Source organism: Betta splendens, chromosome 11 (genome assembly GCF_900634795.4).
Source record: "Betta splendens chromosome 11, fBetSpl5.4, whole genome shotgun sequence".
NCBI classification, from domain to species: Eukaryota; Metazoa; Chordata; class Actinopteri; order Anabantiformes; family Osphronemidae; genus Betta; species Betta splendens.
Genome location: NC_040891.2, coordinates 6,784,342 through 6,804,756, shown reverse-complemented (window position 1 = coordinate 6,804,756; position 20,415 = coordinate 6,784,342).

Below are 20,415 nucleotides of genomic sequence, written 5' to 3'. Positions count from 1 at the left end.
TCACACACCCAGAGCTGCCCCCCCCCCCGCTGTCTACACCTCACCCATCTGTTACCCCCCTGACATTCGCTGATGACACATGAGTGATCCAGTTCTCCACGGCTTCCATCCGTTAACGGTGACATGGGGGGGGGTTTCTCCAGGCGTTGTGCAGGACCCCACAGCGCCCTCTACACACCTGGTTAAAACCAGGTGGAGCCATCCTTTAAAACTGCATTAATTACTTCCTCTAGAATAAAACACGCTGACAGGCATAATTTTTAACATCCTTGACTTTTAGGGCTGTTATCACGAAGTTGCTAGGTTACATTGTCTGCGAATCATAAATAGCAGTGGAGTTAGAAATAGTTTGAATACATTTTTAATTAAAAGCAGGACTTTTTTTTATGCATGAACTCATAAAATAAAACACACGACTTATCAATTATGTGTTGAGCTAAATGTCAGCATTTCATGTGTCTGGCACCTCATAAAGCAATTAGCTGATATGCATTTAAACAGCCCTTTAATTAGTTTCCTAGAATAACTGGCCGCAGACGGGGTTTTTTTCCTTCCTCTGACCTGCAGATGCCGGCGAAGCTGTGAGCAGCTCTCACTTGTTGTTTGTTTATGTGAAGAAGGTTTTTTTTTTACGAAGAAGCTAAAAAAAGGAGTGTGGCTTTGATCCAGGCTTTGTCGGAAAGGTGAAGAACACAGCAGCCTGTGGACGACTTCATCTGCTAGTCATGGGTGCGAGGCTGATTTGGGAGCTGCTGGATCTCTCAGCAGATGATGGAGACCAAGTTGAACCCATGATACAAAGATTTCAAGGATTTATAGAACTGAGTCCCACATATGAAGGAAGAACAAAACGCTGCGTATGCTCCTTTAATGGCGTTTATGTCCGGCCTCGGCCTGGAGCCGAGCGTCCTGCAGCAGCTGCTGGGGTTCCTGCCTCATCAGCAGCTCTGCTACAGCACAAATGGGAGTTTGAAATTACTTTCAAACACAACAGACTCAGAGACGGAGGACTTTCAAAAGGGCTCCTCTCAGAACAGGACTGGTTCTCACCGATAGCAGACAATGCGAATGCGCTGAACTCGCACGTGCACCGTGAATATGATTTTTGTCCGACGGAAACCTGCACCAGTGAAGCTGTCGAAGCTCTGCTTTTGCTATTATGCGATAGCTACTATGACATAGCTGAGTCATTTACTGGTGCAGCCTAATGCTGCTGCCTTGCAGCCTTATGGGTGTCAGTGCAATCTAATGTTGGTGTTATTGTGTTGATCTGTGGGAGAGCTTCAGTAACCGCTCTCCACAGGCGAGATACTGTTTCTCACCCTGGTGGAGAAAAGGAGAGGAAGAAGACAAGAGTACAGTTTTGTTGAATTATTACAGTATATATAATGTATTATGGTTGATATGCAGACACATTTTCTGTATTTGTGCAGCTTGTGTGAGTCTGGGCTTGAGCAGCGACATGCAGATTACTGAGGGTGACACAGTGTTTGTGTCCGCGTTGTGCATGAATGCGCCTGAACTGCTCACGACTTGTAGAACTTTGTATGGTTCTGTTTGTATTTAAACATTAGTATTTAGCCCACAGCTGTCACTGGAGTCATTTATTTCTGGTATTATATTAGTGTGTATTTGATCTAATCCGCATGTCTCTGGTTTGGCTGAGAGACACACCGGCGTGGCTTCAATAAGTATTTTTATCTCGGCACACAGTGACAGGATCAGTTTGGATTTAAGTTTGGATTGAGGAAAGTATTTACTCCCAGATTTCATATTTAGGACAGTTTGGATCCTAGATTTGTCCATTGCACAGACTGGAAAAGCCCAACTAAAACCTACCTGTTACAGTAGCTACATTTATGTCTTCCAGTAGTTAATCCAACACCCACTGAAGTCGTCCTCCTCTGAGCCCAGGATACTGTCAAGATGCACAAAGATAAGAGGTAATAAGTCATAAAATGAATAAATCAATCTAAATCATGCTGATAGCAAAGAGCGGAAGTAGAATCCATAGTTTTAGTGGATGAGGTCCACTTGTTTTTCTTTATAGTTTATATATATATATATATATAAAAGTTCTTATTCAGACATGATGCGCATACAGTGATTTTATAATTGTACTTTATAGACACAAATGACACTTGTCACAAATGTCCGTTTAATAGGCAGCTGACATTTATAATAGCAGTTATTTGTGTCTTTCCTTATATCCATATTTTTTACAATAATATTTTGTATTTTTACGGTTTATGGAGCAGCCGTCATAGGAGATCATGGGATCCGTCTCCTGCGCAGACGTCCACATGAGCCGGCCCACAGAACCTGGGCCAGTCAAACCAGTTAGGGAGCGTGCGGAGCGGAGCGTAGTTAAAAACCGCTAAACGTCTTCTTCTAAACGCCCTGAAATGAGTTGGGCTCATGCTCAGTCAGCCTCCAAATAAACACCACAGTAATTGTGTTTGCTTTAAAAAGTCACTCTACGCAGAGAAGAATTGGACGTATTTGTAATTACAGTCATTACTGTGTACATTAAAGTGTAGTCGAATGGACAGCGCATTGGGGAAAATATTTCGTTTATTCTTTCCCGTCAATTAACTCAACGGGGAGCCTGCATTTCCAAACAGAAGCCGTTATAATAACATGCTATGGCTTCATCTGCATGCTGCTGAAAAGGAATCACAACACCGCGTTTTCTTAGCGTGACATCAAAGGTAATTAGTCATTGTAGCTAATGATGGGTTGTTTAATGTACAGTCTAATCATAGTCACACGCGCCTGCTGCTCTCTGCTCGGTCCCTGTCCTGGCGCCTCATCGCGCGGAAAAACGAGTCTTTTAATAAATGCGTCGGATTGCTTTTATTTTGAAGGGAACATAGTTGGTGGTTTGGCTCATGGGGTCAAAACCACAATCTTTCACGCCTGCCTCTTCCACTTCACGCTCACCTCCCGGTGAAAAACAGCCTCGCCTCCGTGTTGTGTTGGTGACACGGACAGTGACATGCACTGGGCCGCTTGTCCCCGTGACCCTCACGACGTGTGGCTTGATGTACGAGCCCTCTGCGCTGCCTGATGCGGGTCACGGGAACCGGTCCGGCGCTTAAGGGGCCGCCGCTAAATGACACCCCGTTCAAAGTCAGCTCAATGGCGGCGACCGCCGTATTACGACATCCTCTGTGTTGCTGTAAAGCCTGGCCTCGCCTTTGTGCTGGTTACCGTGACAACGCATCCTCCTCCTCCTCTGCCATCACGCTCTGCCTCCGCTCCGGCGCCGCGCTGGCGGTTTAGTGGGTCGCCTTGTTACGAGCTCGAGGGGGGGAATTTGCTGCCGATGCCTCTAACACCTCCCCAAAGGCATGTTAATGCTTAAGTTGTCCCTCAGGTCCAGGAGCTGTAAACACTCGTGAATGTTGTGAGACGGGATGAGCTGTAAACCCTGGAAACCAATGGATGCGAGGCAGTTTAAGGAGCCGGGCGCCAAACTGGACCGTGGGGCTTTTATTCTTTACACGATTCATATCTGATCTTTTTCACACGCGTTTAAATGTCTTCTAGCTTGTTTTAATACCGATCCCACTCGCTATTTCCTCAGCATCTCCGTTTGGGAAACGCGCTGTGGGCCCACGAGTGAGAGGAGCCAAGGGTGGCGGAGGTGAGGGGAGGCTGCTCCGCCGTCCTCCTCCCCCGGCGCTCCGCTGGCGGCGGCGGGGACGAGCCCGGCCCGTCACGGCGAGGAGTCGCGTCTCATTCGCAAAAGATCACCCGAGGTGTGGAGGGCGGATAATGCGGTTCTCCCGTGTTTTCTCTGAAATTAAAAAGTGTCTCGGTGTTATTAATAAGCGGGAGGCAGAATCAATATCCCCCGTCTATCGCTCGATGCGCGCATTGTCCTCGCGCCTGAGCTGTTATTTGTCTCCCTCACCTCTTCGCCGCGCGGAGGCCCCCGGCTCTTTGTCCGCTCGAACGCGAGGGAATGTGCAATAATGTTGTTCACATTAGCGGCATTTTAAAGCGCGCGCGAGGAAGTGGAGCGAGAACCAGGCCAGAGAGCGAGCGAGCGAGCGATGGGCCAGAAAAGGGCGAGCGAGAGGCGAAAGTAAAGCGGGGATTCGCACTCTCAACCCGCTGTGTTCAGAACTGTCTATCCAGATGCGGAGGGAGTTTCTTCACCAGTCTCCCGTTATTCCCAGTATCACTTAAATGTGTCCCATAGAATCTCGGTAGGTTGATTGACTCTCGGTTGATGGATGCTACGTATTTTCTGCAAACCTTCTGGGACGCGATGTAACGACTTCCTTCCAAATTTCCCCACACGCTAATGGAGCGTTAAACATACGCGTCTCCTTTTCTATTTCCGTTTTTCATAGTGATGCTTGTTTTGTCTTCATCCTCCTCTGAATCCGCGACCCGGCGTCTGTTTCCTGGAACTCCTGACGTGCGTGCGTGCGTGCGTGCGTGCGTGCGTGCGTGCGTGCGTGCGTGCGTGCGTGCGTCCCCACCTACACGCTTCTCCCATGTGTTGAAAAAGCCTTCTGGGCTCGTCAGATGGGTTTTGTATGTTATAAGTGAGAACAAGTGCTTTCCGGTGTTTTCCAGTTTATTGCTCAAGGGATCTGAGGCTATAAATAGGAACAAATATCAGATCATAGTCCAAAGGGGCTACGTGTGAAGAAGAGAGGCAGATGTAAAGAGCAACAGAGACACGGGGGGTGATGTAATGAAGTGATAATTCCTTTACCGTCCACTGTTAGGAAACTCGTCCTGACTTTGATAGATGTGTCCGCCTGAATAATATGACATTTCCACACGGCAGCTGGAACTCTACTTGAAATGTCAGGCGGCCCACGCCCCCTCCTCCGGCCTCTCTTTCCACTTATAGTGCACTTTCTCTTGTGTGACCGGCCGTGCGTGCACATCCGCGCATCCGCAACCCTCCCGTGTCCCCGTTTCCATGGCAACGCTACGAAGTCAGGTACTCTCCCCGTCTTGGGGGAGAAAAAACAAAGCCAGCGTGATCATTGCGTTCCGTTCGCTGTTTTTTTTTTTCTCTTTAACACGTCACTTCATGGAATTCAGAATTCCGTAAAGTTTTTTTTTTCCCAGTCAACTGTGCAGGTTAACGACGAGAGGATGATTCGGTGAAAACCCAGCCGTCACCGGCCTCTGTGGAACATTTACCACGTCGGACGCGAGCGCCGCGGCCGCGCATCGATCCTGAATGTGAATCGCGCTTCCTCGACGCGTTTGTACTCGCCGGCTGTTTTTGCGCGCGCGGGCTGCAGCGCGCCGCCGTCCTCTGCACTCAGCGGGCGCGCTCATTCTCCCTCCACCGGCAGTGACGGTTTAACTTTCATCTGTTACACCAATTTTCCACATCCTGGAATCCGTGATCTCAGCCGGGATTAAAGAACGGACGCCACAACAGGGAAGTTCAGTTTAGTGCAGAGACAAACTGAGTGTAGTGAATGTGAGGTTGAGTTCATTGTGCATTTGATGGAGGAGTTGTTTGTTCCTGGACACACGCTGATGCCCGTGAATTGAACTGAAGCAATTACAGTATGTTGGCACTAAAGTAAAGGCGATGACTTGTTTAGCTACAGCATTGATAGGATCATGTGATTCAACCAAGAATATGATGCCGAATGTTTCACAAATCAAAGATGAGGAGAGCAGGACACTCTCTCATCTTGCTGCCTCGGGCCCTTTTGTTCAGGTCTCTGTCCAATGCGATCCTCTCTCTCTCTCTCTCTCTCTCGACAGCCTCAGATATTAGACATGTCACATGGCTCTGAAATATGCTTTAAAGCATCTGACTCCATGAAGTCCAGACCATGGCCTCTTCGCTTCCTCCGCGGAGCGATGCTGCTCTGATGACACGCCGCTGACGGATGAACTTTTCACATTTCCTAATTGTCGCGGCTCCTGTAATGGCCCCATAATGACTCTGTTCATTTTTACTTGTTGTTGTTATTGCTCTGCACCGTGCAGTTATTAATCTTTGCTTTTCGTCTGACATTTTGAAGAATGAAACTTCCAGGGTGTTAATTATGCTTCTTTTCAGATAGGACCGCACGGCGCCTTGTTGAAAAGGTGGAATTCGTCAGTCAGGAAACCAAAAAGGAGCCAGATTGTTAAGAGGAATCAGTAAATCTGCTCCACTGGTGTTTGTAGCAGCTCGTACGACCGAAGGGAAGGAGAAAGAAACTCTCATCTGTTCAATGCATCCACTCTCCGTCCAGAACAGGAAGGATCCAGTTAAAGTTATGCAAACCTTCACACGTTGTTGTGGCTGTTTTCACTGACTGAGTCGCTGCTTGTTTTCCATCTTCAAACCTCAGCTCCTCATATCGTTGAATCAACATCGCCGCTTACTTTGTTCCCCGCAACTGACAGGTGTCTAATTCATAATAACGCCTAATCTGCTCCGCTTTATGTCTCCTCCTCATGTGCCACCTACACTCTTCTTCTCTTGTGTCACGGAAACGCAGGAGCCCTACGAGGCATTGTCTGACACAGATCCAGGCTGACAGCTTGAAATAACGGTTAACGGCTCTTCTGCCTGGTTCCCTCCGACACATTCTCAGTGCTGTAATGTTAAATGGAGTGTGGTGCAGACTGGGGAGAGGCACAGGTGCTCTCTGACACTTGGCCGACTCCACCTCGCTGCCCCCATCCACACTACAGTCAGTTCACCGCTGCAGCGACCCCCCCCCCCCCCCCCCCCCCCTCAGTTTGTCGAGCGTCGCCATGTTAATTTCCACCTGACAGCACCCGCCTTCGTCTTCCGGACGAATCTGAACATGTTGACTCCACGCCGCTCTTTGTGGCTCCAGGTCCCTTTGAACTTATTAACGTCAGCAGCTGAAACATGGACCTTCACCCATGCCCATGTTTGTTTTAGCCGTTCCTCCATTTTAATAATTTTGAAATATCACTTGAAATTTGGGGACATTGTAAAATAAGCAGGAAACTAGTATTTGGTTTGGTAAAATAAATAGGAGCTCAGAATATGACAAGACTGATTTCTATGTCTATTAAGTTAATTCACCACTAATATTACATAACTGTGTAGCGATTGTCTTCGGGCTTTCAGTTGAAATGCCATTTGTGTAACAATGATCTGCGCATTCCTTCCATTTTCCTGCAAAGCAAAGCAGGATCATAACTCAAATCAATCCTGCCCAACCTTTAACCTTTAGGTTCATTATCAATTGTTTACATGTCTGTCAGTAGGATTTCTGCCACAACGAACTGATTTCTCCATAGTTGCTTGGCACTAGTCTTAAATATACTGTAGCAAAAACATGCCAAATAAAGTCAGCCTGTCTGCCTGTCAGCACCTGTGGCAGTTTTAAGGCAGCGTTTCACCACACTCAAACTCCAACCTGCTTTAGCGCCAGGTGTCTAACGCCGCGAGGCAGCTCATCGATCGGCGCCGATGTGAATCCGGAGCATGTTAACCGACGCGGGGTGAAGCCCGCTCCTCCAAGACCCGCAGACGGCGCGGGCCTCCGCGGAGCGGCGTCCGATGGAAGCTAAGTGTTGATCAATGCGGCGAGCGAGAGAGGACACCGGGAGGAGAGTAAAAACAGAGGAGAGAAAGGCCACCGCCATCCCTCTTCCATGACACTGAGGATCTGGATCCGCTGGGCTCCCGGGCTAAATTAAAACAACCGGCGTCCCATTGATTCCCGCGCTGACAGGGACCATACATCACCCCACAGCCAGGGAGAGAGGAGGAGGGAGGCGCGAAAGGGGGGGGGGGGGTAATAGAGAGCCAAGCAACACACCGAGGAAAGGAAATGATAACCAAAATGATAGGAGAAAAGAAATAAGAGGAGGGTAAAAGAGAGACAAGCGATTAGAAAAGAGACATCTACTGAGAGAGAGAGAGATGTGGAAAAGATGGCGGTCGGTGGAGAAGAAGACACGCGGTCCACTGACAAGGCAATTTATTCCTTATGCATGGCTGGTGATTACACAGGAGAAGTGGGACGACGACTGTGGTGACTTTTGGGTAAATACGGAGCTGCTGAAAGGCATAAAACCACTTGGAATGGCTGGGAATAGAAAAGTAATTGGGGGTCAAATCCAACTGCAGCCTGGTCAATCCATTCAGCCGGGACCTTTTCCCTTGTTCTTGGGAATTTAATGATGTCTTATGGCCAAACAATATCTTAAGAACCTCAATCTATCTTTGCGACTTGCGTCTTTTCCAAACCCCTCTTCGTCCCCTGAACCCCGTAAAAAGAGGCATTTCACCTATTGTCTTGAAACTGACGGGGTTGTTCGGCTATTGTTCTTCATCGTCGCGCTTCCTCCGCGACGTGTTAACATCCAAATGAGGTCTTCAGGCGCGAATGGGGAGTTCAGCGCGAGGCGAGCGCCGCCGTGACCGCGGTAACGGGGAATTCGGCGGACAAAACACACACATAATTGGACGTTATTGCTGTAATTATTATGTCATCGCTAATTTACTGTATCAATCCAACATCAGGTTCTAAATGTCACCTGTACGCACTTTTCTAAACTGACCTTTGAATATTTTATCTTAATGGCTTTCAGTCAGAGCTGCACGCTGGCGCTGGGGCCGAGCTTATTGCTCAGTAACACTATTCTGGTTATTTAGGATACTGATCCAATACTTCATTGCTAATTAAGGAATGGGTTTGTGTAGCTGACAGGAAAGGATCCTGTGGAGGTGAATCCTTTCGCTGGGTTTTCTGGAGCTATGGAAATGTGACATATGTTTTCTAATGTTGCTAATAACCTGTGTGAGGAAGGCGCGTGCATTTGTCATTCGTTCTAACGTCTAACTGCACTTGATGATGCGACAAAACAAGGATTGATGCATGACAGGCCTGTATAGAGCTGCAATAATCATCATCATTTACCTTTATCAGACAATATGCACGTAGAAAAAACACCCCCACAAATGCTTCAGAGAGCAATGTTCCCATACTAGTTGTTGGCAGTTAGAAAAAGCATCGGAGCCTGAAGAAGCCATGCGGAGACTGAAGACAGAGAGACATCCCCGTCTTTGACCTTCATCTAAGGTCAACTCTGCCTATTGTGTCGCTCTGGGCTTCGCCTTCCCTGCAGAGCTACTGTGCTGGGGTCAGGTTTGTGTCCCCTCGTTGATATCCTGCTAGCAGCCAAGCAGGAGTCCAGCGGCGACGGACCCTCAGCTCCACACAATGCTGAAGCGGCGTAAAACGGTCCGGTCCGCCCAAAGTTTGGGTAATTGTGCGGCTCTCGGATGACGTCGCTCAGATTAAAGGCTGCAGATGGAACACACTGGGACGGGGACGCCGTACTGTACATCCTCCAGCTGTGGCTGCGCAGGGAGGGATGCATGCGCACAGTGGGAGCTTCGTCAACGCACAGTACAGTGCGAATATCGTATCATTATAGACTCGCAAAGCTGGATTACAACAGAAGTGCAGGCGGTGAGTGGAAGCGGTTGGAACCATAACAATCCCAGTTGAGCCAGTCTGACTGACAGCAGCTGACTGGGTAAGTGGGTTTGACAGGTTACACTATGTTCCCGCTGTACTGTATGCGCTCCAGTCTCCACCGCCATGAATATTACACTTCAAAAACATATATTTACGTAGCGTTCCAAAGTTCCTTGCCCTCGTTCCCTCCTCCACCTTGTCCACCTCTGTTGATTTTCTTTCTGCTCTGCTCCAAGACGGGTTCACCTCTGTCTTCGAAGCCCACATCTCGCTTGCTTAGTCATAGCTACTGTACCGCGTGCTCGGCTTGTTTCATTTTTATCCTTCGCCCTCTCTCTCTGTCTTTCTGCCCCTGCTCATGTTTTAATCACTCAAGCCTCTTCTATACTTTTCTTCAAACTTCTGAAATTTTGTTATACTGTACAGTAAATTCTATTTTCTTTTCCTTCTATGCTTTTTTTTTAAATTCTTCCTATCGTACTTCACCTATCTCACCCATTCTCACCCTTTTTCTTACCATTTGATTATGCTGCGCTTCCCATCAATCTCTGCCAAACCCTGGGGTTAAAGGAAAGGTTAGTTGTGCTGGTTAGAGGGGCTAGAAAATGCCATTATGTGGTTGAGAAGTGCGTGCGTGCCTATGAACTTCATGTGAAATATGATCCGGATCTGAGCTTTGTCCATCATTCCCAAAGTCAGATGTTTCAGAAGTTTGTCAACACAGTCAGAGATTCCGTTTCCACAGCAGAGTTGTTTTTCTTCTCATCTTTCCGTTCCTGTTTAAATCGTTTTCATAGTCATGTTGAAATTCATGACTGATGATGATGATGATATTTGGAAATTTAGGTTTAGAGCTAAGCTAACAGTGTTTTTTAGTCTGATTCTACAGTTCCCACCAGTGGTAAACAGGCAGGTACTGTGACAGATAGACAGCTGTCAGTCACGTAAATTAGATGCCAGGTGTCAATATCAAGCTTTGCAGGTGGATGTTCATCCATCAGTATATGTACAGGTGCAAAGGTTTTACAGCCAAGGAACTCTGTTAATAAAGACTTGGATGTAGGATGTAGTAGTAAATGTCACTTGCAAATCAAGAGCAGTTAGTGGAGATGCTAGTGGAGATGCCGTTAGACGGGGCAGAAAGACAGAGATACAGGCCGTCTAGCACAAGTCAGTGCGCAGTTGGGAAGGAAATGATCCCTAACAAATCCGACCGCCTTCATGTGGAACTAAGCCTGTGTTTGTGCAGACCTGGGCGCTCGAAAAACAAAGGCCTCGACACAACCTGACCGCGCTGCACACACTGGAGTCTCCGTGCACCTCGCCAGAACTCCCCGCCGTCTGCCAACTTTTTGATGGGAGCCGATGGGAACCAAAGCAAAGGGTCCACAAACAAAGTGGCCGGGCGTTTCTTCTGTTCCCTATGGTTAAAGCAGCGCATATTAAAAAGCGTGCTGTTGAATTAAACGGGGACACGGATAAAACGCTACATAAAACGCTGCCTTCCCCAACGCTGCTGTGATTCTACAGCCAGTAACCTTTTAAAGCACGGAGGCCGGTGGCCAAAACGGAGCCGTAACCCACTGCGCTGTATGTTTTGTGGTTCATGATGCAGTGTATTGGTAATAGATATTGAAATGCGTAAGTGTGAACATCAGAAAGTCACGGTGAGATTTACTGCTCCGACAAGCTGACTGACATCAGACGGCCGCCGCCGGCCGCTCATCAGCTCGTTATAGGAACGGGGGAAAAAAAACAGGTAACCAAGATGGATTTGTTTACAGAGCTTTTGTGACCGCGCCTGTATTGTTACAAATGGCAGTTTAGGCCGCACTCCAGCAATTGTAAGTTCAGGCTCAGCCCTTTGCTCCCGTGGCATTTTCTGGTTTGATGGAAATGGAAACGTGCCACTGGTCCTCGCCGTGAAAGCCGCCCCACGCCGCATGGAAGGTGCGCTGGGGTGAAACAACAGGACAACCCCCCCCCCCCCACCACCACCACCACCACCACCACCACCACAACCTGGTCGCTCTCTCTGTCGGAGACAGGCGATATGTTAATGAGAGGAATGAATAGCGAGCCTCCTCTCTCGCCGCGTGCGCCCGGTGTGTGTCAGACTACGCGTGCGTGTCCAGCTGCTCCGCCGGCCACCGTGGCCATTACCGAACAGCACCGAGCGGCGGAGCGTGACACACACCAGCTGGACGCGCACACACCTCCGCAGAGAGACGAGCCCGGTGCCAATGAGACGGCGAGAGAGAGAGAGAGAGAGAGAGAGAGAGAGAGAGAATGGGGGGAGGCAGCGGGTTCGATGACACCGGCGAAAGGCGCCGCCGCTGATCCCTCGACACACATGCGCTGCAGAGCAACGCGCGCGCAACCAACAAGCGATAGCAACACAAACACGTCGCCCTGACCCCGCTGTCAAGCTGGCTGCGTGCAAGCATGTTAGACAAATGGCGTTGTGCGTTTGTGTCGTGCTCAGGCAGTGGTGCAGCATTCGAGGCGATCCCCATGTACTTTATGCTAGCAAACCATTTTCTCACCTCTCCTCCCCCCCTTTCTTGGCGTCCCGCTCTCATAGAGCTATTCACGTGCACATTTCCCACCGATGAGGCACAACATTGCGCGTGGACGGGCAGCGAGGGGGAAAAAAAATATCATTCATACGCCCAAAGGATAAATGCATTTTCTCCACTCGCCTCATTCCCCCGCTTCCGCCCTTACCTCTCCCCTCATTGCGTATTCCTCAGTCCAGTCACATTATTCCTGTCTGGCCGGCTGACACGAACGATAGAGCATTCTGTCACAGCGCTTGGAACGCGCCGAACATCGCCTGTCAGCGGAGGGACAACAATGGCTGGCAGGATTGAGGGGGTACGCGGGCGCAGCGAGGCTTCTACTTCAACCTACTTCCGTCTTTGTTTAAATCCCATTATAGGCAGACTGGAGTCTTCTTGTCTTGGCTGAGAGTCAATGAGCGTCTCACTTTGTGTTCAAAATGTTTTCTGGAGGACGGGGCCAGGAGCGCTTGCACGCAAGCATGCACGTGCATCAAGCAGACACGTTGACATACATGATGTTTGTCGTTTTAGTCCATCGTTACTTCGGTCTGTGGACCAAATTTGCCCAAATCTTTGCTACATCTCACACCGTGTGGCGGCTCGTGAGGTCTCAGGAGTGATGTGCGAGGTGCTTTGCTGGTTATTGACTCACACCAGCCTGCATAGGCGTGGTTTTCTGGGGTGCCGTCGGTGGGTCCATTGTCTTTCCAATAGGTCAATGACCACAAACACAACCTTAAGGTGACATGAACGCTATTTGTCTTAGTGACGTATTGGGAAAAAGCTGCATCAGTTGATGAGATGGATTTTAAAGCAAAGAAAAAGCAGCCAACAAGTATTGAACTGCCTGATTCCTTGAAGATTGTTGTATAACCATGTGACTACGGTATCTCATTAGGCTGATTGACACATACGCTCATTAAAGAGAACAATCAGAGATATATTGTACAGCATATGTATAAATGTGTGGTCTTCCACAGTTTGTATTCAAACTGAAGGTGACCAACGCTGAGCACAGAGAATCTCTGTCCAAACTTTCTCAGCGTGGCTGTGCACGAAAACTCCAGAAACAAGAAAGGAAATCCACTTATTGATTTATTCTGCAGGCGAGTAAGTGACAAAGCGTTATATTCTGTGGTACATCACCCAAAAACAACACAGCCTAAACTGAGCCTAGACACCTCCCGAATCTAAATGTGTCCAGCCGGCCTCTTATTTTAGACGCTTATTCTAGCAATTTTGTGCAATTGTTCCCAACTGGATCCATTAACCAGTTAGTAGATGCGTGTGGCACCAGAGCTCGGTGCCCTTTGACCTCAGTTGGTGTGTGGAAATGTTTGATATATTGTAGGTGTCTTTAAAATGTATTTTCTATTTCACACCTCTGGACTGTTTGGACTTCCCTATTTGACCGAATTGAAAATGCAGGACACGACTGAGGCTACTCAATAAAACATCAATTCAAATTCGAGCTTGACTTATAAATTATAGCAGCTATCAGATGCGGCTGCTGTTGCGGGGGCCCATTGTTTTCTGCCTTTTGATGCTGCTGCAGACTCCGTGGCGAGGACATCACAGGGGTTCCTAACGACCGCTTTGTTGCCGAGCGGCCGAGGGCTGTGCGTCACAATAAGACGATGCTGAAGATGAAGCTGTTAATTCCGTGTGTTATTCCTGAGTGCTGGGAAGCTATTGGGAGTCCAGGCCACACCTCCAGCAGACACACGGAAACATTTAGAGCTGAAGCACCTTGGGGTGATTTTTACATTAAGAACAGAGCTTCTGCAGTGGTGAAAGCTAACCTGTCTGGCCTCTCTAGTCTCTATTCCATTGTTCACTATATACCTCAACACTTCTTTATCTGTTTTAATGCCTAGTCTCGTTGTGGATGATGCGCTTGCCATCTGTGTTGGCCAGGAGTGGCCTATTTCGGGCAGCTAATTCATCACGGCCTGAGAGCTTACATACGGTACATGTAATTACCCCCCAACGCAAACAAGGCCCTCTCAGTCCCTGTGATTTATGGTCACGTCAAGGCAGAGGAGACGGGGAAGCAACAAGGAGATAGGCAGGAGGAGGATGAGGGAGGACGGGGGTGGAGAGGAATAAAGGTAAGTCCGGAGCAATAGGTGGAACTGAAGGAACGGATTGTGTAGAAGTCCCGGTAAAACCACCGTGGGCACATGGAAATATGAGAGCGGGGCGGCGACATGGCTCGACAAATCCCCAGGTTAGAATATGAGTCTCGCCCGTGGACGGCGGGCTTTGCCGCCGCCGGCAGGAGGCTGTCGCTCGCCTCACCCGTTCTCACGGCAGATCCCTTCCTGCGTAGCTTATTTAAAAAAAAAAAAAAAAAAAAAAAAAAAGCAGCATCGACTGTGTTTCGGCTGTGGCGCGCGTATCGCGGGGCTGAGGGGAGATGAGACGGCTGCACGAGTGAAAACGGGGGGGGGGGGGGGGGATGGAGATGGAGACGGAGGAGACGAGATGTAACAATGAAAGATTTATGACAGGCATTGTGAGCAGGCGGCGGTTTTATCAGCCTATTATCAACCAAATCGCCCCCACTGAGATGCAGCACACATCCACTCTGCACTCTCTGTTCTGTATCCCCACTCATTCTCTCTCCAGATCAATGCTCGCCCCGATGCCATCACCATATATAACCCGGCTTCCCCAACCCTACCCCCTGCTGTTCCCTGTTTTTTTTTTTCCTCTTCTTTACTATTTACTCACCTCTCACCTCTTTCCCCCCTTGTTGTCGACCCTCCTGCCTCCTTTTTTCTCACCGGCGCATTCTTTTCTCTGTGCTGTATTTCCCTCAGTCCCCCCCCCATCGCCCCCTCCTTTCCCTAACTGCTGAAGTATTTTCTGTCTACTTTGCTTACGCTGTCTGTCCCCCCCCACCCCCCCAGCCTGCCTGTATATCTGCCCGCTCTCTGTAACCCGTGAGGGCTCTTAATCAATGCCAGTTCACCCCACCTCCCTCTTATTCTCCCTTTTTCGCCACAGCTCCTGCCTCCTCGGCTCCCACCCTAGTTCAGCCCGCCCTCCCTCCTTCTCTGAGAAAAGCATGGCACCTGAGGGTGAACAGGTTAATGTTCTGGCAGTTTCAGATACGCTTGTGACATTTCAATCCGGCATCTGTTTTTATCGCAGCTGATTTAAGAAGTGCGTGGGGTGCACGAGGGGCTAATGGAGGGATGAAACGAGGGATGGAGAGGGGGGAGGGGGGTGGAATGGTGCAGCTACCCAGAGACTGTGTGTGGACCGCGTACGGGGCACAGGAGGACCTGCAGTTGCGGATCAGCTAGTAAATGTAAGAATATGGTCATGTCGCCCCCAAGTGGCAGGTAGCAGAACGCACGGAGCAGCGACCAACTGCTGCAGTGCAACAAAATAAAAGCATTTTCAAGTCCTGGAGATGTGTTGGAGCAAACGTGCAAATTTCTTTTATCAGAGACAGCACTGAAGAAAAATCTTTGTAATCCCCTTGTCATTGGATATGACCTTTGAGGAGAATAATTAAAAGATGGGAGCCACTTGGATGCAGAGGCGCAATGTAAAGTGGGGACAATTGCAGAGAGAGATTGGAACACAGCTCAGGCAGGAGAAAGCATGGATATATATATATATATAACTTTATATATATTATATATAAATATATATATCTGCAGCATACATGCACCAGAGAATCAAACGTACAGGCCCCAGCTTTTGGGAGAGTGAAGAAGGCAAAGAATCCGATAAAGGAACTGAGACAGAACTCCAGAGGTTTGACCAAGTGAAACGAAGGAGGATGAAGGGGAAAAGCACAGACAGCAAGAGAGAGAGAGAGAGAGAGAGAGAGAGAGAGAGAGAGAGAGAGGGCCAACAGACTCCCAATGAGCAGAAAGTGATAGTGTCGACACGGGGGAAGAGAGGGAGGAAGAAAAGAGCAGGGAAATAAGCGAGAGAGAGCAGATATGACAGAATAAGTAAGTGAATTAGGAGAAACTGGGCTGTGGATGAGCTGCAGGGTGTCGGATGGTGGAGAGAGGGACGGGCGAGTGTGGGGGGGGGGGGGGGGGGGGGGGGGGTGGACGGATGGGTGGCTGGATTTCGCTACACCGCACCGTCCCCTGGCACTTTCCGCTGAGTTTTATTTGATACGAATTCAATAAGCAGCGGCCGATCGCCGTGCCCCGGGTGTAATTACTGGCAGAACAGCGGGAGCATTGTGAGCGCCGCCGCCGCCTAAGCGCTCCCCTGCTCGCTTCCAGGTCAGCACTGATCTTGTCTGCGAATGTCAATTATCGTCTTAAACGTCGTCCGAGAAGCGGGGGGGGGGTGGGCGATGAAATATGGAAAGTTGAAGGGGGGGAGGGGGGTATTTGTTCAACCTTGCAGATTAGGAAAAGGAGGAGGACAGATGGGGATTCGGGCTGCAATGCTAATGGGCTCCTGTTGCATTCAGGGACCTTTTGCACCGTGCGGACTGGAGCGACGGGAGGTTTGAGTTCCACACGCTCCACTCCAACGGCCGATCATCGCGTTGCCCTCTGTTCTGTGCGGCTGCAGCTACAGTAGCTCAGCGGCCTTAAAGGCCTGGCCTGGATGTACTGAGGGATACGAATTACCGGATCAATACCGCCCTCCAGTCCTTAACGTCGATGGGAACCCACCACCAGGAGCGCCTTAGCTTGACTCAACAAAGAGACGGGAGAAAGTTAGGAAGTAATTAACACGATGCGTTCACTTGATCCGATGTGTACGAACCACTCGCTGTCCTTTCGGACGGCTGTTTTTTCCTTCTTTCATCTTCAGTCTTTGTGCTCAGCTAAGCTACTGGATGAAACTACATATTTACACATGAGAGTCCTATTGATCTTCTGAACTCCTGGCAAGAAAGTGAATTAATGCATTTCCCAGAACGGTGTCTTTAACTGAATCTTCATAGATTATAGATCAGTTGTATTGACTGTTCTTGTAGTCTGTCCACAGTGTGTTGGAAATTTCCACTAAGAAGTCTCCCAGCGTTCCGTCTCCGACTTTACTAGGAGCAAACTGGTTGGAAGCCTCGTCCTCGTCCTCATTCGTATCCATCTGATCTTCTTAAGCGTGTCCTACTGCACATTATAGACCATATGTACACATATTCAAGACTTTTTTTTACCTTTAGTGTTCGGTCTCAGTGATTTATGACATCATGCACTAATTGTACTGTATCTGCTGCTGCTTCTGCTAGTTGCTTTTAATACATATCCACTAGAATCCATGCATATACCAAATAATATTGCTTTACACAGGTCCATGGTTTTTAATTATGTATAATAATTATTGTTTTTCAACTCGATCTTTGAGGATTAATCCGCACATACAGCAACACCTGTGCATCAGAGACTAGATCTGTGTCCGTGTGTTGCCATCCATCTGAGCTGTCCATCACCGCCCCCCCCCCCCCCCCCCCCCCCCCGACTCCCCTTCCCTCCTCTGGTGGGTGCCAGTGGGAGTGGTCCGCTCTTGAACTGCTCTCAGAACAAACAGCCTGGTAAACATCATGAAACATTTAGAGGAGGCAGAGCAGCCTTCTCTCTAATTCGCGCTGGCAACCCGGAGATGCACAAAAACAGCTGCTCCCCAAAGCTCGACGGTGCGGAGGGGCTTCAGTCGAAGCGGGCGCGCGCGTATGTGCGTTATTCGCCTTCACACGTCCGGATGTGAGGGGGCGCGTGCCCCCGTTGATGCATGTGCGTACGAAAGTATTCCTTCATAGTACAAATATCTAGGCTCTGCAGGATAAATTGGCTTAGGCCTATGTGTGTAGATTAACATTTTTGGCAAGATGCTTGCAAGGAGGGCTGGGGAACAAATGAACGGATTAGAATCACAACTCACTCAGCTGGAAGTCTAAGTTAATGCCGTGTACAGAGCCCAACCCACTTCCCTCGTTCCTTCAAACTGTGGCACGAGAGACTCGCTTTGTGCTGAGAATTTCGAGTTATTAGTTCCAATGGATTGCCTCTGTGCTCGGGTAAATGAGGCAAAACCCGATCCACCGCGTGTATCTGTGTCTCAGCAGTAATTTACACCCTCTCCACGAATGATGAAAGCGCTTTATATTGGCCAATTTAATTCATCTATTAATTCTACAGTAGGTATTAAAGTTTGCTGAAGTTTGGAACTGCTGGACTGCTCTATATAGCTGCTCTGTCCTTTTTTTTTAAACTTTGAAATATCCATTAAAATCAATGAATAATGAATTAAGGCGTGCAGCGTCTTACTCCCCTTAATAAAATGTAGCAAGCGGAACAGCTTATTCAGTAATGTCACGCATAATTAGCTGTGCCGCCTAGACCACCTTCATGCACTAATCCTTTGGGGCCTGACCTGCATTCTGCTCCCCCACCCCCACCCCATTCATCCTTCACTCATCTCTGATTCCTCTGTCACCGCTCTTCCTCTGTCTTGTCTCTTCCACTTCTCTTTCCGTGTCGTCTCTCCTGTTTAGCTTGTTTGGATTTGCGCTGACATCATAAACTAGGAAAAAAAACGCGAGGATGCGGCTCAAAGGACGCTCTCTCTCTCTCTCTCTCTCTCTCTCTCTCTCTCTCCATCACACACACACACGCCTCAGATCAAAACAACAAACAAGCATGAGTGGGTGAACACTTGCCGTGATAATAGGCTTCCCGTGTAGTGCAGACTCCCATGTGGTGTGGCAAATTATTTACTCTGTAAATTCGTGAAAGTGTACATGTGAGGACACGCGTGTCTTATCGGGGCTGGGAGTTCTTTATTCAAACGCAAACATTTGGAAATAGATTAAGTATTCAAAGCCTACGTCAGCTGGCGTACTGCATCCGCCAAGCACTGCAGCGCTCCTATGTAGGCCTGTGTGTAAGCCACACTGAGGCAGCTACTTACACTACAATCAATGCTACTAGGCCCTGTTAGGAGGGAATCGATCAGCTTAGCGCTTGATGTGGAACGGTCTCTTTCTCGCTCTATCTCTCTTCCTCCGTCTGCCCTCCCCTATTTGCTCCCCCGTGTGCTCCGTCTCGCGCCCGTCATTGATCTCAGCCAATGATAGCGAGCGCATCGTCTCCGTGGGGGTGAGGAGGTCAATGCTAAACTCTCGGAGACTCCTAATGACGTCAGCGTTGTGAGGAAAGAAGGGTGACGCGGACACGCAGCTCACTCTTGTCGTGGGTTTTCTAGTCAGTAGGTTTGTGTTAAGGACGAACACAATACACACATAAGCGCGCAAGCAGACGCGTCTCAAAGATTTAGAGACGAGGAAATGAGGGGACGGGGAAACAGTGGCAGCTAAACAGATAAAATCAGCCTTGCTCACACATGGATTGTATTTTATCAAGTTTGGGGAAGGAGTAATCAAAATATCTGTGGTTGTGCTCTCAAACATAACTACCTCAACAACCTTCAAATGCCAAAAGGCAGAAGCCCCACAGACACTGAACAAAGCAACTGATCCACTCAGCAATTTGTTGCATTGTTCTCATTTAGTCTTTTATTTCTGTCTAAAGTTAAGGAGAATCACTGTAGTGGACCACGATACACTACATGTCTCATTCCAAATTTGCAAGTGAATTGTGCATGCGTGGGCAAAAATGCGTAACCGAGCCTCTTCCTGTTTACGTCCCCGTGACTCTTCAAGTCAAACTTGTGCACTTGTGCAGAACGCGGCGGGGAAATCGGGCGAACCTGCTGCAATCGGACGCTTTGTCTGCTGGAAATACGCTGGCAAGCTCCAAAACAAACCTTTTCTAATGATCTCTGGAAGCGTTGGAAGTTTTATTGTGTGCTGAAGCCAATTAGCCATGGCTGCGGTGGAGTGGTGTTGAGATAATGAGCCTGGAAGGGACGGCACGAGGCCACCGTCTGAGCTCTATGTTAATGAGCCAGCGCTTTCATTAAACCCGCCGCCATGGGCTGTCAGGAGCATCCTGAACTCCTGGTGCGCTTCGTTTACCTGGCGGACAGTTCGATTAGGTTAAAAGCTTCCAGCTCGCGGCTGATTTACATGGCCGCTGCAGGTTTTTAGGGATAAACACCGAGATTAGCAGCCTACAGGAGCCTAAGATGCAAAGTGATGCTCTGTGTGAGCACCTTCGGAGGGTTCAAGGACCAGCTGTGGTGCAGTGGCAGCAATGCATGCGCTGCTCTGCTCATATGGGTCTGATTATAAACGCCCAGTGTGGGAGCGAGGGCGCCATGAGGCATGCTGGTATTGATTCGGTTAGACACTTGCTGTGGTATGTGTTTTGCATGTGCTTTATGACCTGCTGATATTAGTTACAGAGCCACTGGAGGACACGCTGAAGCCTCTGCTTCCTCTTCAGGATATCCTCTACGGCTCATCTTGATTTAATGCCGTGCAGTAGTGAAGCGAGTCC